We start from the raw sequence: 14,674 nt of genomic DNA, 5'->3' as shown, positions 1-14,674 counted from the left end.
GGAATTGCTCACTATCAAAACTGTGCCCCTTGGACACCCAAATTTTGACCTCGTCAGAATGTGACCAAAATTGATGTCTGAACTAATTCGAGTATGCCGAATTCAGTGGGGATTCTAAATCGGGATTGCTCACTACGAAAACTTGGCTCCTTGGACATCCAAAAGTTGACCTCGTCAGAATGTGACCAAAGCGCTCGTGCTGTGTCCTTCTACTCTTGGTCCTCGTTTTTCGCGCTACCTTCAAAATGAACCAGATTCAACTCGCCCAACTTTCAACCTTACTACCAAAATTGATGTCTAAACTAATTCGAGTATGGCCTATTCAGTAGGATCTCTAATGATTGCTCACTACCAAAACTTGGCCCCTTGGACACCAAAAATTTGACCTCGTCAGAATGTGACCAAAATTGATCTCTAAACTAATTCGAGTATGGCCAATTCAGTGGGGATCACTAAGTTGGGATTGCTCACTACCAAAACTTGGCTCCTTGGACACCCAAAAGTTGACCTCGTCAGAATGTGACCAAAATTGAGGTCTAAACTAATTCGAGTATGGCCAATTCAGTTGGGATCTCAGTCAGGACTGCTCACTCCAAAAATTTGGCACCTTGGACATCCAAAATTTCACCTCATCAGAATGTGACCAAAATTGATGTCTAAACTAATTCGAGTATGGCCTGTTCAGTCGGGATCTCTAAGTCGTGATTGCTCACTTCCAAACCTTGGTGCCTTGGACACACAAAATTTGACCTCGTCAGAGTGTGACCAAAATTGATGTCTAAACTTATTCAAGTATGGCCAATTCTGTTGGGATCTCTAAATCGGGATTGCCCACTACCCAAACTTGGCCCCTTGGACACCCAAAATTTAACCTTGTCAGAATGTGACCAAAATTGATGTCTAAACTAATTTGAGTATAGCCTATTGAGTGGGGATCTCTAAATCGGAATTGCTCACTATCAAAACTGTGCCCCTTGGACACCAAAAATTTGACCTCGTCAGAATGTGACCAAAATTGGAGTCTAAACTAATTCGATTATGGCCAATTCTGTGGGGATGTCTAAGTCGGGATTGCTCCTACCAAAACTTGGCCCCTTGTATGCCCAAAATTTGACCTTGTCAGAAGGTAACCAAAATGGATGTCTAAACTAATTCGAGATGGCCAAATCAGTGGGGATCTCTAAGTCAGGATTGCTCACTCCCAAAATTTGGCCCCTTGGACAACCAAAATTTGACGTCTAAACTAATTCATATATGGCCTATTCAGTGGGGATCTCTAAGTCATGACTGCTCACTCCAAAAATTTGGCCCCTTGGACACAGAAAATTTGACTTCATCCGAAAGTGACCAAAACTGGAGTCTAAACTAATTCGAGTATTGCCAATTCAGTGGGGATCTCTAAGTCGCAATTGCTCACTCCCAAAATTTGGCCCCTTGGACATCCAAAATTTGCCTCGTCAGAAAGTGACCAAAATTGATGTCTAAACTAGTCGATTATGGCCAATTCAGTGGTGATCTCTAAATCGGGATTGCTCACTACCAAAACGTGGCCCCTTGGACACTCAAAATGTGACCTCATCATAATGTGACCAAAATTGATGTCTAAACTAATTTGAGTATCGCCAATTCAGTGGGGATCTCTAAATCGGGATTGCTCACTACCAAACTTGGCCCCTTGTACACCCAAAATTTGACCTCGTCAGAATGTGACCTAAATTGGAGTCTAAACTAATTCGAGTATGGCCAATTAAGTGGGGATCTCTAAGTCGGGATTGCTCACTCCCAAAATTTAGCCCCTTGACACCCAAAATTTGCCGCATCAGAAAGGGACCAAAATTGATGCCTAAACTAACTCGATTATGGCCAATTCTGTGGGGATCTCTAAATCGGGATTGCTCACTTCCAAAACTTGGCCCCTTGTACACCCAAAATTTGACCTTGTCAGAAGGTGACCGAAATGGATGTCTAAACTAATTCTAGATGGCCAATTCAGTGGTGATCTCTAAGTCAGGATTGCTCACTCCCAAAATTTGGCCCCTTGGACAACCAAAATTTGACCTTGTCAGAATGTTACCAAAATTGATGTCTAAACTAATTCAGATATGGCCTATTCAGTGGGGATCTCTAAATCGGGATTGCTCACTACGAAAACTCGGCTCCTTGGACACCCAAAAGTTGACCTCATCGGAATGTGACCAAAATTGATGTCTAAACTAATTTGAGTATGGCCAATTGAGTGGGGATCTCTAAATCAGGATTGCTCATCCCGAAATTTGGCCCCTTGGACAACCAAAATTTGACTTTGTCAGAATGTTACAAAAATTGATGTCTAAACTAATTCGAGTATCGACTATTCAGTGGGGATCTCAAAGTCGGGATTGCTCACTCTCAAAATTTGGCCCCTTGGACTCCCGAAATTTGAACTCATCAAAATGTGACCAAAATTGATATCTGAACTAATTTGTGTATGGCCAATCGAGTGGGGATCTCTAAATCGGGATTGCTCAGTACCAAACTTGGCCCCTTGTACACCCAAAATTTGACCTCGTCAGAATGTGACCAAAATTGATGTCTAAACTAATTCGAGTATGGCCAATTCAGTAGGGATCTCAGTCAGGACTGCTCACTCCAAAAATTTGGCACCTTGGACATCCAAAATTTGACCTCGTAAGAATGTGACCAAAATTGATGTCAAAACTAATTCGAGTATGGCCAATTCAGTTGGGATCTCAGTCAGGACTGGTCACTTCAAAAATTTGGCACCTTGGACATCCAAAATTTCACCTCGTCAAAATGTGACCAAAATTGATGTCTAAACTAATTCGAGTATGGCCTGTTCAGTGGTGATCTCTAAATCGGGATTGCTCACTACCAAAACATGGCCCCTTGGACACTCAAAATTTGACCTCAACATAATGTGACCAAAATTGATGTCTAAACTAATTTGAGTTTCGCCAATTCAGTGGGGATCTCTAAATTGGGATTGCTCCCTACCAAAACTTGGCCCCTTGTACACCCAAAATTTGACCTCGTCTGAATGTGACCTAAATTGGAGTCTAAACTAATTCGAGTATGGCCAATTAAGTGGGGATCTCTAAGTCGGGATTGCTCACTCCTAAAATTTAGCCCCTTGGACACCCAAAATTTGCCGCGTCAAAAAGGGATCAAAATTGATGCCTAAACTAATTCGATTATGGCCAATTCTGTGGGGATCTCTAAATCGGGATTGCTCACTTCCAAAACTTGGCCCCTTGTACACCCAAAATTTGACCTTGTCAGAAGGTGACCGAAATGGATGTCTAAACTAATTCGAGATGGCCAATTCAGTGGGGATCTCTATGTCAGGATTGCTCACTCCCAAAATTTGGCCCCTTGGACAACCAAAATTTGACCTTGTCAGAATGTTACCAAAATTGATGTCTAAACTTATTCGAGTATGGCCAATTCTGTGGGGATCTCTAAATCGGGATTGCCCACTACCAAAACTTGGCCCCTAGACACCCAAAATTTAACCTTGTCAGAATGTGACCAAAATTGTAGTCTAAACTAATTTGAGTATGGCCTATTGAGTGGGGATCTCTAAATCGGAATTGCTCACTATCAAAACTGTGCCCCTTGGACACCCAAATTTCGACCTCGTCAGAATGCGACCAAAATTGAGGTCTAAACTAATTCGAGTATGGCCAATTCAGTTGGGATCTCAGTCAGGACTGCTCACTCCAAAAATTTGGCACCTTGGACATCCAAAATTTCACCTCATCAGAATGTGACCAAAATTGATGTCTAAACTAATTCGAGTATGGCCTGTTCAGTCGGGATCTCTAAGTCGTGATTGCTCACTTCCAAACCTTGGTGCCTTGGACACACAAAATTTGACCTCGTCAGAGTGTGACCAAAATTGATGTCTAAACTTATTCAAGTATGGCCAATTCTGTTGGGATCTCTAAATCGGGATTGCCCACTACCCAAACTTGGCCCCTTGGACACCCAAAATTTAACCTTGTCAGAATGTGACCAAAATTGATGTCTAAACTAATTTGAGTATGGCCTATTGAGTGGGGATCTCTAAATCGGAATTGCTCACTATCAAAACTGTGCCCCTTGGACACCAAAAATTTGACCTCGTCAGAATGTGACCAAAATTGGAGTCTAAACTAATTCGATTATGGCCAATTCTGTGGGGATGTCTAAGTCGGGATTGCTCCTACCAAAACTTGGCCCCTTGTATGCCCAAAATTTGACCTTGTCAGAAGGTAACCAAAATGGATGTCTAAACTAATTCGAGATGGCCAAATCAGTGGGGATCTCTAAGTCAGGATTGCTCACTCCCAAAATTTGGCCCCTTGGACAACCAAAATTTGACGTCTAAACTAATTCATATATGGCCTATTCAGTGGGGATCTCTAAGTCATGACTGCTCACTCCAAAAATTTGGCCCCTTGGACACAGAAAATTTGACTTCATCCGAAAGTGACCAAAACTGGAGTCTAAACTAATTCGAGTATTGCCAATTCAGTGGGGATCTCTAAGTCGCAATTGCTCACTCCCAAAATTTGGCCCCTTGGACATCCAAAATTTGCCTCGTCAGAAAGTGACCAAAATTGATGTCTAAACTAGTCGATTATGGCCAATTCAGTGGTGATCTCTAAATCGGGATTGCTCACTACCAAAACGTGGCCCCTTGGACACTCAAAATGTGACCTCATCATAATGTGACCAAAATTGATGTCTAAACTAATTTGAGTATCGCCAATTCAGTGGGGATCTCTAAATCGGGATTGCTCACTACCAAAACTTGGCCCCTTGTACACCCAAAATTTGACCTCATCATAATGTGACCAAAATTGATGTCTAAACTAATTTGAGTATCGCCAATTCAGTGGGGATCTCTAAATCGGGATTGCTCACTACCAAAACTTGGCCCCTTGTACACCCAAAATTTGACCTCGTCAGAATGTGACCTAAATTGGAGTCTAAACTAATTCGAGTATGGCCAATTAAGTGGGGATCTCTAAGTCGGGATTGCTCACTCCCAAAATTTAGCCCCTTGACACCCAAAATTTGCCGCGTCAGAAAGGGACCAAAATTGATGCCTAAACTAACTCGATTATGGCCAATTCTGTGGGGATCTCTAAATCGGGATTGCTCACTTCCAAAACTTGGCCCCTTGTACACCCAAAATTTGACCTTGTCAGAAGGTGACCGAAATGGATGTCTAAACTAATTCTAGATGGCCAATTCAGTGGTGATCTCTAAGTCAGGATTGCTCACTCCCAAAATTTGGCCCCTTGGACAACCAAAATTTGACCTTGTCAGAATGTTACCAAAATTGATGTCTAAACTAATTCAGATATGGCCTATTCAGTGGGGATCTCTAAATCGGGATTGCTCACTACGAAAACTCGGCTCCTTGGACACCCAAAAGTTGACCTCATCGGAATGTGACCAAAATTGATGTCTAAACTAATTTGAGTATGGCCAATTGAGTGGGGATCTCTAAATCAGGATTGCTCATCCCGAAATTTGGCCCCTTGGACAACCAAAATTTGACTTTGTCAGAATGTTACAAAAATTGATGTCTAAACTAATTCGAGTATCGACTATTCAGTGGGGATCTCAAAGTCGGGATTGCTCACTCTCAAAATTTGGCCCCTTGGACTCCCGAAATTTGAACTCATCAAAATGTGACCAAAATTGATATCTGAACTAATTTGTGTATGGCCAATCGAGTGGGGATCTCTAAATCGGGATTGCTCAGTACCAAACTTGGCCCCTTGTACACCCAAAATTTGACCTCGTCAGAATGTGACCAAAATTGATGTCTAAACTAATTCGAGTATGGCCAATTCAGTAGGGATCTCAGTCAGGACTGCTCACTCCAAAAATTTGGCACCTTGGACATCCAAAATTTGACCTCGTAAGAATGTGACCAAAATTGATGTCTAAACTAATTCGAGTATGGCCAATTCAGTTGGGATCTCAGTCAGGACTGGTCACTTCAAAAATTTGGCACCTTGGACATCCAAAATTTCACCTCGTCAAAATGTGACCAAAATTGATGTCTAAACTAATTCGAGTATGGCCTGTTCAGTGGTGATCTCTAAATCGGGATTGCTCACTACCAAAACATGGCCCCTTGGACACTCAAAATTTGACCTCAACATAATGTGACCAAAATTGATGTCTAAACTAATTTGAGTATCGCCAATTCAGTGGGGATCTCTAAATTGGGATTGCTCCCTACCAAAACTTGGCCCCTTGTACACCGAAAATTTGACCTCGTCAGAATGTGACCTAAATTGGAGTCTAAACTAATTCGAGTATGGCCAATTAAGTGGGGATCTCTAAGTCGGGATTGCTCACTCCTAAAATTTAGCCCCTTGGACACCCAAAATTTGCCGCGTCAAAAAGGGATCAAAATTGATGCCTAAACTAATTCGATTATGGCCAATTCTGTGGGGATCTCTAAATCGGGATTGCTCACTTCCAAAACTTGGCCCCTTGTACACCCAAAATTTGACCTTGTCAGAAGGTGACCGAAATGGATGTCTAAACTAATTCGAGATGGCCAATTCAGTGGGGATCTCTATGTCAGGATTGCTCACTCCCAAAATTTGGCCCCTTGGACAACCAAAATTTGACCTTGTCAGAATGTTACCAAAATTGATGTCTAAACTTATTCGAGTATGGCCAATTCTGTGGGGATCTCTAAATCGGGATTGCCCACTACCAAAACTTGGCCCCTAGACACCCAAAATTTAACCTTGTCAGAATGTGACCAAAATTGTAGTCTAAACTAATTTGAGTATGGCCTATTGAGTGGGGATCTCTAAATCGGAATTGCTCACTATCAAAACTGTGCCCCTTGGACACCCAAATTTCGACCTCGTCAGAATGCGACCAAAATTGAGGTCTAAACTAATTCGAGTATGGCCAATTCAGTTGGGATCTCAGTCAGGACTGCTCACTCCAAAAATTTGGCACCTTGGACATCCAAAATTTCACCTCATCAGAATGTGACCAAAATTGATGTCTAAACTAATTCGAGTATGGCCTGTTCAGTCGGGATCTCTAAGTCGTGATTGCTCACTTCCAAACCTTGGTGCCTTGGACACACAAAATTTGACCTCGTCAGAGTGTGACCAAAATTGATGTCTAAACTTATTCAAGTATGGCCAATTCTGTTGGGATCTCTAAATCGGGATTGCCCACTACCCAAACTTGGCCCCTTGGACACCCAAAATTTAACCTTGTCAGAATGTGACCAAAATTGATGTCTAAACTAATTTGAGTATGGCCTATTGAGTGGGGATCTCTAAATCGGAATTGCTCACTATCAAAACTGTGCCCCTTGGACACCAAAAATTTGACCTCGTCAGAATGTGACCAAAATTGGAGTCTAAACTAATTCGATTATGGCCAATTCTGTGGGGATGTCTAAGTCGGGATTGCTCCTACCAAAACTTGGCCCCTTGTATGCCCAAAATTTGACCTTGTCAGAAGGTAACCAAAATGGATGTCTAAACTAATTCGAGATGGCCAAATCAGTGGGGATCTCTAAGTCAGGATTGCTCACTCCCAAAATTTGGCCCCTTGGACAACCAAAATTTGACGTCTAAACTAATTCATATATGGCCTATTCAGTGGGGATCTCTAAGTCATGACTGCTCACTCCAAAAATTTAGCCCCTTGGACAAAGAAAATTTGACTTCATCCGAAAGTGACCAAAACTGGAGTCTAAACTAATTCGAGTATTGCCAATTCAGTGGGGATCTCTAAGTCGCAATTGCTCACTCCCAAAATTTGGCCCCTTGGACATCCAAAATTTGACCTTGTCAGAATGTTACCAAAATTGATGTCTAAACTAATTCAGATATGGCCTATTCAGTGGGGATCTCTAAATCGGGATTGCTCACTACGAAAACTCGGCTCCTTGGACACCCAAAAGTTGACCTCATCGGAATGTGACCAAAATTGATGTCTAAACTAATTTGAGTATGGCCAATTGAGTGGGGATCTCTAAATCAGGATTGCTCATCCCGAAATTTGGCCCCTTGGACAACCAAAATTTGACTTTGTCAGAATGTTACAAAAATTGATGTCTAAACTAATTCGAGTATCGACTATTCAGTGGGGATCTCAAAGTCGGGATTGCTCACTCTCAAAATTTGGCCCCTTGGACTCCCGAAATTTGAACTCATCAAAATGTGACCAAAATTGATATCTGAACTAATTTGTGTATGGCCAATCGAGTGGGGATCTCTAAATCGGGATTGCTCAGTACCAAACTTGGCCCCTTGTACACCCAAAATTTGACCTCGTCAGAATGTGACCAAAATTGATGTCTAAACTAATTCGAGTATGGCCAATTCAGTAGGGATCTCAGTCAGGACTGCTCACTCCAAAAATTTGGCACCTTGGACATCCAAAATTTGACCTCGTAAGAATGTGACCAAAATTGATGTCTAAACTAATTCGAGTATGGCCAATTCAGTTGGGATCTCAGTCAGGACTGGTCACTTCAAAAATTTGGCACCTTGGACATCCAAAATTTCACCTCGTCAAAATGTGACCAAAAATTGATGTCTAAACTAATTCGAGTATGGCCTGTTCAGTGGTGATCTCTAAATCGGGATTGCTCACTACCAAAACATGGCCCCTTGGACACTCAAAATTTGACCTCAACATAATGTGACCAAAATTGATGTCTAAACTAATTTGAGTATCGCCAATTCAGTGGGGATCTCTAAATTGGGATTGCTCCCTACCAAAACTTGGCCCCTTGTACACCCAAAATTTGACCTCGTCAGAATGTGACCTAAATTGGAGTCTAAACTAATTCGAGTATGGCCAATTAAGTGGGGATCTCTAAGTCGGGATTGCTCACTCCTAAAATTTAGCCCCTTGGACACCCAAAATTTGCCGCGTCAAAAAGGGATCAAAATTGATGCCTAAACTAATTCGAGTATGCCGAATTCAGTGGGGATTCTAAATCGGGATTGCTCACTACGAAAACTTGGCTCCTTGGACATCCAAAAGTTGACCTCGTCAGAATGTGACCAAAGCGCTCGTGTTGTGTCCTTCTACTCTTGGTCCTCGTTTTTCGCGCTACCTTCAAAATGAACCAGACAACTCGCCCAACTTTCAACCTTATACCAAAAGTGATGTCTAAACTAATTCGAGTATGGCCTATTCAGTGGGATCTCTAATGATTGCTCACTCCCAAAATTTAGCCCCATGGATACCCAAAATTTACCGCGTCAGAAAGGGACCAAAATTGATGCCTAAACTAATTCGATTATGGCCAATTCTGTGGGGATCTCTAAATCGGGATTGCCCACTACCAAAACTTGACCCCTTGGACACCAAAAATTTGACCTCATCAGAATGTGACCAAATTTGATCTCTAAACTAATTCGAGTATGGCCAATTCAGTGCGGATCTCTAAGTCGGGATTGCTCACTACCAAAACTTGGCTTCTTGGACACCCAAAAGTTGATGTCGTCAGAATGTGACCAAAATTGATGTCTAAACTTATTCGAGTATGGCCAATTCAGTGGGGATCTCTAAGTCAGGACTGCTCACTCCAAAAATTTGGCACCTTGGACATCCAAAATTTCACCTCGTCAGAATGTGACCAAAATTGATGTCTAAACTAATTCGAGTATGGCCTGTTCAGTCAGGATCTCTAAGTCGTCATTGCTCACTTCCAAACCTTGGCGCCTTTGACACACAAAATTTGACCTCGTCAGAATGTGACCAAAATTGATGTCTAAACTTATTCGAGTATGGCCAATTCTGTGGGGATCTCTAAATCGGGATTGCCCACTACCAAAACTTGGCCCCTTGGACACCCAAAATTTAACCTTGTCAGAATGTGACCAAAATTGTAGTCTAAACTAATTTGAGTACGGCCTATTGAGTGGGGATCTCTAAATCGGAATTGCTCACTATCAAAACTGTGCCCCTTGGACACCCAAATTTTGACCTCGTCAGAATGTGACCAAAATTGATGTCTAAACTAATTCGAGTATGCCGAATTCAGTGGGGATTCTAAATCGGGATTGCTCACTACGAAAACTTGGCTCCTTGGACATCCAAAAGTTGACCTCGTCAGAATGTGACCAAAGCGCTCGTGTTGTGTCCTTCTACTCTTGGTCCTCGTTTTTCGCGCTACCTTCAAAATGAACCAGATTCAACTCGCCCAACTCGCGCAACTTTCAACCTTACTACCAAAATTGATGTCTAAACTAATTCGAGTATGGCCTATTCAGTGGGATCTCTAATGATTGCTCACTACCAAAACTTGGCCCCTTGGACACCAAAAATTTGACCTCGTCAGAATGTGACCAAAATTGATCTCTAAACTAATTCGAGTATGGCCAATTCAGTGGGGATCTCTAAGTCGGGATTGCTCACTACCAAAACATGGCTCCTTGGACACCCAAAAGTTGACCTCGTCAGAATGTGACCAAAATTGATGTCTAAACTAATTCGAGTATGGCCAATTCAGTTGGGATCTCAGTCAGGACTGCTCACTCCAAAAATTTGGCACCTTGGACATCCAAAATTTCACCTCATCAGAATGTGACCAAAATTGATGTCTAAACCAATTTGAGTATGGCCTGTTCAGTCGGGATTTCTAAGTAGTGATTGCTCACTTCCAAACCTTGGCGCCTTGGACACACAAAATTTGACCTCGTCAGAATGTGACCAAAATTGATGTCTAAACTTATTCGAGTATGGCCAATTCTGTTGGGATCTCTAAATCGGGATTGCCCACTACCCAAATTGGCCCCTTGGACACCCAAAGTTTAACCTTGTCAGAATGTGACCAAAATTGATGTCTAAACTATTTTGAGTATGGCCTATTGAGTGGGGATTTCTAAATCGGAATTGCTCACTATCAAAACTGTGCCCCTTGGACACCAAAAATTTGACCTCGTCAGAATGTGACCAAAATTGGAGTCTAACTAATTCGATTATGGCCAATTCTGTGGGGATCTCTAAGTCGGGATTGCTCATCCCGAAATTTGGCCCCTTGGACAACCAAAATTTTACTTTGTCAGAATGTTACCAAAATTGATGTATAAACTAATTCGAGTATCGACTATTCAGTGGGGATCTCAAAGTCGGAATTGCTCACTCTCAAAATTTGGCCCCTTGGACTCCCGAAATTTGAACTCATCAAAATGTGACCAAAATTGATATCTGAACTAATTTGTGTATGGCCAATCGAGTGGGGATCTCTAAATCGGGATTGCTCACTACCCAAACTTGGCCCCTTGGACACCCAAAATTTAACCTTGTCAGAATGTGACCAAAATTGATGTCTAAACTATTTTGAGTATGGCCTATTCAGTAGGGATCTCAGTCAGGACTTTTCACTTCAAAAATTTGGCACCTTGGACATCCAAAATTTCACCTCGTCAAAATGTGACCAAAATTGATGTCTAAACTAATTCGAGTATGGCCTGTTCAGTGGTGATCTCTAAATCGGGATTGCTCACTACCAAAACATGGCCCCTTGGACATTCAAAATTTGACCTCAACATAATGTGACCAAAATTGATGTCTAAACTAATTTGAGTATCGCCAATTCAGTGGGGATCTCTAAATTGGGATTGCTCACTACCAAAACTTGGCCCCTTGTACACCCAAAGTTTGACCTCGTCAGAATGTGACCTAAATTGGAGTCTAAACTAATTCGAGTATGGCCAATTAAGTGGGGATCTCTAAGTCGGGATTGCTCACTCCCAAAATTTAGCCCCTTAGACACCCAAAATTTGCCGCGTCAAAAAGGGACCAAAATTGATGCCTAAACTAATTCGATTATGGCCAATTCTGTGGGGATCTCTAAATCGGGATTGCTCACTTCCAAAACTTGGCCCCTTGTACACCCAAAATTTGACCTTGTCAGAAGGTGACCGAAATGAATGTCTAAACTAATTCGAGATGGCCAATTCAGTGGGGATCTCTATGTCAGGATTGCTCACTCCCAAAATTTGGCCCCTTGGACAACCAAAATTTGACCTTGTCAGAATGTTACCAAAATTGATGTCTAAACTTATTCGAGTATGGCCAATTCTGTGGGGATCTCTAAATCGGGATTGCCCACTACCAAAACTTGGCCCCTAGAGACCCAAAATTTAACCTTGTCAGAATGTGACCAAAATTGTAGTCTAAATTAATTTGAGTATGGCCTATTGAGTGGGGATCTCTAAATCGGAATTGCTCACTATCAAAACTGTGCCCCTTGGACACCCAAATTTCGACCTCGTCAGAATGCGACCAAAATTGATGTCTAAACTAATTCGAGTATGCCGAATTCAGTGGGGATTCTAAATCGGGATTGCTCACTACGAAAACTTGGCTCCTTGGACATCCAAAAGTTGACCTCGTCAGAATGTGACCAAAGCGCTCGTGTTGTGTCCTACTCTTGGTCCTCGTTTTTCGCGCTACTTTCAAAATGAACCAGACTCAACTCGTCCAACTTTCAACCTTATACCAAAATTGATGTCTAAACTAATTCGATTATGGCCAATTCTGTGGGGATCTCTAAGTCAGGATTGCTCACTACCAAAACTTGGCCCCTTGTACACCCAAAATTTGACCTTGTCAGAAGGTAACCAAAATGGATGTCTAAACTAATTCGAGATGCCCAATTCAGTGGGGATCTCTAAGTCAGGATTGCTCACTCCCAAAATTTGGCCCCATGGACAACCAAAATTTGACCTCATCATAATGTGACCAAAATTGATGTCTAAACTAATTTGAGTATTGCCAATTCAGTGGGGATCTCTAAATCGGAATTGCTCACTACCAAAACTTGGCCCCTTGTACACCCAAAATTTGACCTCGTCAGAATGTGACCTAAATTGGAGTCTAAACTAATTCGAGTATGGCCAATTAAGTGGGGATCTCTAAGTCGGGATTGCTCACTCCAAAAATTTAGCCCCATGGATACCCAAAATTTACCGCGTCAGAAAGGGACCAAAATTGATGTCTAAACTAATTCGAGTATGGCCTGTTCAGTCGGGATCTCTAAGTAGTGATTGCTCACTTCCAAACCTTGGCGCCTTGGACACACAAAATTTGACCTCGTCAGAATGTGACCAAAATTGATGTCTAAACTTATTCGAGTATGGCCAATTCTGTTGGGATCTCTAAATCGGGATTGCCCACTACCCAAACTTGGCCCCTTGGACACCCAAAATTTAACCTTGTCAGAATGTGACCAAAATTGATGTCTAAACTAATTTGAGTATGGCCTATTGAGTGGGGATTTCTAAAACGGAATTGCTCCTACCAATACTTGGCCCCTTGTACACCCAAAATTTGACCTTGTCAGAAGGTAACCAAAACGGATCTCTAAACTAATTCGAGATGGCGAAATCAGTGGGGATCTCTAAGTCAGGATTGCTCACTCCCAAATTTTGGCCCCTTGGACAACCAAAATTTGACCTTGTCAGAATGTTACCAAAATTGATGTCTAAACTAATTCATATATGGCCTATTCAGTGGGGATCTCTAAGTCATGACTGCTCACTCCAAAAATTTGGCCCCTTGGACACAGAAAATTTGACTTCATCCGAAAGTGACCAAAACTGGAGTCTAAACTAATTCGAGTATTGCCAATTCAGTGGGGATCTCTAAGTCGCAATTGCTCACTCCCAAAATTTGGCCCCTTGGACATCCAAAATTTGCCTCGTCAGAAAGTGACCAAAATTGATGTCTAAACTAGTTCGATTATGGCCAATTCAGTGGTGATCTCTAAATCGGGATTGCTCACTACCAAAACGTGGCCCCTTGGACACTCAAAATTTGACCTCATCATAATGTGACAAAAATTGATGTCTAAACTAATTTGAGTATCGCCAATTCAGTGGGGACCTCTAAATCGGGATTGCACACTACCAGAACTTGGCCCCTTGTACACCCAAAATTTGACCTCGTCAGAATGTGACCTAAATTGGAGACTAAACTAATTCGAGTATGGCCAATTAAGTGGGGATCTCTAAGTCGGAATTGCTCACTCCCAAAATTTAGCCCCTTGACACCCAAAATTTGCCGCGTCAGAAAGGGACCAAAATTGATGCCTAAACAAATTCGATTATGGCCAATTCTGTGGGGATCTCTAAATCGGGATTGCTCACTTCCATAACTTGGCCCCTTGTACACCCAAAATTTGACCTTGTCAGAAGGTGACCGAAATGGATGTCTAAACTAATTCGAGATGGCCAATTCAGTGGTGATCTCTAAGTCAGGATTGCTCACTCCCAAAATTTGGCCCCTTGGACAACCAAAATTTGACCTTGTCAGAATGTTACCAAAATTGATGTGTAAACTAATTCATATATGGCCTATTCAGTGGGGATCTCTATGTCAGGACTGCTCACTCCAAAAATTTGGCCCCTTGGACATCCAAAATTTCACCTCATCAGAATGTGACCAAAATTGATGTCAAAACTAATTCGAGTATGGCCTGTTCAGTGGGGATCTCTAAGTCGTGATTGCTCACTTCCAAACCTTGGCCCCTTGGACACCCAAAATTTGACCTTGTCAGAATGTGACCAAAATTGATGTCTAAACTTATACGAGTGTGGCCAATTCAGTGGGGATCTCTAAATCGGGATTGCTAACTATCAAAACTTGGCCCCTTGGACACCCAAAA

Source organism: Amblyomma maculatum, chromosome 6 (genome assembly GCF_055883805.1).
Source record: "Amblyomma maculatum isolate TAMU_Amacu chromosome 6, ASM5588380v1, whole genome shotgun sequence".
Taxonomy (NCBI): domain Eukaryota; kingdom Metazoa; phylum Arthropoda; class Arachnida; order Ixodida; family Ixodidae; genus Amblyomma; species Amblyomma maculatum.
This window is presented reverse-complemented; position numbering follows the sequence as displayed.